Genomic DNA, 3,089 nt, shown 5'->3' with positions numbered 1-3,089 from the left:
TTGATTCTAAGTAGTTTCCTTTTGTCAACCTCCCAGAACTAGAAGAAGAAGTCTTCAAAATATATCCTACTGCCATCCTTGCTTGAAGATTATTGCCTAGAAATAATGTAGGAGTGCCTCAGGTTTTAATTCAATGGTCGCATTCAGCCCCCGAACTAGCCACGTGGGAAGGTTATCACTCCATTGCTGCAAAGTTTCCAAACTTTGATCTTTGGGGACAATGAGCTAAAAAAGGAAGGAGATATGTCGCATTTAGAGGGCAAAATGCGACTTTGAATGCAGACCGTACGATGGTGAAGAAGGATGAGGACCGTCAGATTGAGGGTTCTGATAAAATTGGGGCCGAATTTAAAATCAGAAGTGAACGTAAAGTCGTTTCAACACAATTAGGGCGCGGTCATGAGATTGAAGGAATTGAGGATTTTGAACTAGCTGGTCTTTCCCCTTTGGGCTAAGGAGCTGACACGTGTAGGGCTGAGGATCATTGAGCCATTGCTACAGGAGCTGTCGTCCTCATTTTTGAAGCTCCAGACGCAGAAACAAAGCCACCAATCGTTAGCAGGAGGAAGGACACGCGACTGAGAGTCTGGGGAAATTTTAATTGCTGTTTAGCTTTATTTCCCTTATTTTTTTTGTCATTTTGCTGCAATTTCTTGTAAAAGGATCAAGTGTTGTAAGGGAAGCCATTATTAATGAAGTAAAATTTCTGTTTTCCTCTCATCTCAATTTTTTCTTCCCTACCCCACTATTTATGCTGCTGGTTGTCATTTCTCTTCAAATTTTACTTAAGTTTATTACAACCTCTAGGCCCTCGTACCAAATTTCTGCATGGATTGGGTCTTCAAATGGGTTAGGCCAATGCTTGGACTGAATGCATTCTTTGTATATCTTTCAGTCCCCCCCCCCCCCCTTTTTGGAGCGAGCCTCTGGCCAAGGGTATCCACCTTTCAACTTCCGCAAGGGGGAGTCTAAGCTCGTTATGAACTTTCGTTGAAAGCTTCCTATAGAGTTTATTGAGTATTTTTTACCGGTGGCTTTTTTCTTTCTCGGATCAAATGGAGAAACCCTCTTCACCAAAAATTCAAGAAATCAACTGAAGAAACCCTATTCACGAAAAATTCAAGAAATGAATTTGAAAGGAAGAGCAAGATGATTTTGAGTATTTTTACCGGTGGCTTTTTTGTTTCTCGGATCAAATGGAGAAAGATGATTTTGAGTATTTTTACCGGTGGCTTTTTTGTTTCTCGGATCAAATGGAGAAACCCTCTTCACCAAGATTCAAGAAATGAACTGAAGAAACCCTCTTCACGAAAAATTTAAGAAATGAAATGAAAGGAAGAGCAAGATGATTTTGAGTATTTTTACCGGTGGTTTTTTTCTTTCTCGGATCAAATGGAGAAACCCTCTTCACCAAAAATTCAAGAAATGAACTGAAGAAACCCTCTTCACGAAAAATTCAAGAAATGAAATGAAAGGAAGAGCAAGATGATTTTGAGAATTTTTACCGGTGGCTTTTTTCTTTTTCGAATCAAATGGAGAAACCCTCTTCACCAAAAATTTAAGAAATGAACTGAAGAAAAACCCTCTTCACGAAAAATTCAAGAAATGAAATGAAAGGAAGAGCAAGATGATTTTGAGTATTTTTACCGGTGGATTTTTTCTTTCTCGGATCAAATGGAGAAACCCTCTTCACCAAAAATTCAAGAAATGAACTGAAGAAACCCTCTTCACGAAAAATTCAAGAAATGAAATGAAAGGAAGAGCAAGATGATTTTGAGTATTTTTTACCGGTGGCTTTTTTCTTTCTCGGATCAAATGGAGAAACACTCTTCACCAAAAATTCGAGAAATGAACTGAAGAAACCCTCTTCACGAAAAATTCAAGAAATGAAATGAAAGGAAGAGCAAGATGATTTTGACTATTTTTACCAGTGATTTTTTTCTTTCTCGGATCAAATGGAGAAACCCTCTTCACCAAAAATTCAAGAAATGAACTGAAGAAACCCTTTTCACGAAAAATTCAAGAAATGAAATGAAAGGAAGAGCAAGATAATTTTGAGTATTTTTTACCGGTGGCTTTTTTCTTTCTAGGATCAAAAGGAGAAACCCTCTTCACCAAAAATTCAAGAAATAAACTGAAAAAACCCTATTCACAAAAAATTCAAGAAATGAAATGAAAGGAAGAGCAAGATGATTTTGAGTATTTTTACCAGTGGCTTTATTCTTAAAATTCAAGAAATGAAATGAAAGGAAGAGCAAGATGATTTTGAGTATTTTTACCAGTGGCTTTATTCTTTTTCGGATCAAATGGAGAAACCCTCTGCACACAAATTTCAAGAAATGAATTGAAAAAACCCTCTTCACAAAAAATTCAAGAAATGAAATGAAAGGAAGAGCAAGATGATTTTGAGTATTTTACCAGTGGTTTTTTTCTTTCTCGGATCAAATGGAGAAACCCTCTTCACCAAAAGTTCAAACAAAAAAACTGAAAAACCCTATTCACGAAAAATTAAAGAAATGAAATGAAAGGAAGAGCAAGATGATTTTGAGTATTTTTACCAGTGGCTTTATTCTTTCACGGATCAAATGGAGAAACCCTCTTCACCAAAAATTCAAGAAATGAACTGAAGAAACCCTCTTCACGAAAAATTCAAGAAATGAAATGAAAGGAAGAGCAAGATGATTTTGAGTATTTTTACCAGTGGCTTTATTCTTTCTCGGATCAAATGGAGAAACACTCTTCACCAAAAATTCAAGAAATGAACTGAAGAAACCCTCTTCACGAAAAATTCAAGAAATGAAATGAAAGGAAGAGCAAGATGATTTTGAGTATTTTTACCGGTGGCTTTTTTCTTTTTCGGATCAAATCAAGAATCCCTCTTCACCAAAAATTCAAGAAATGAACTGAAGAAACCCTCTTCATGAAAAATTCAAGAAATGAAATGAAAGGAAGAGCAAGATGATTTTGAGTATTTTTTACCGCTGGCATTTTTCTTTCTCGGATCAAATGGAGAAACACTATTCACCAAAAATTCAAGAAATGAACTGAAGAAACCCTCTTCACACAAACTTCAAGAAATGAACTGAAGA

The sequence above is a fragment of the Sesamum indicum genome, linkage group LG5 (genome assembly GCF_000512975.1).
Source record: "Sesamum indicum cultivar Zhongzhi No. 13 linkage group LG5, S_indicum_v1.0, whole genome shotgun sequence".
NCBI lineage: Eukaryota > Viridiplantae > Streptophyta > Magnoliopsida > Lamiales > Pedaliaceae > Sesamum > Sesamum indicum.
The sequence above is the reverse complement of the archived record's forward strand: the minus strand, read 5'-3'. Positions refer to the sequence as shown.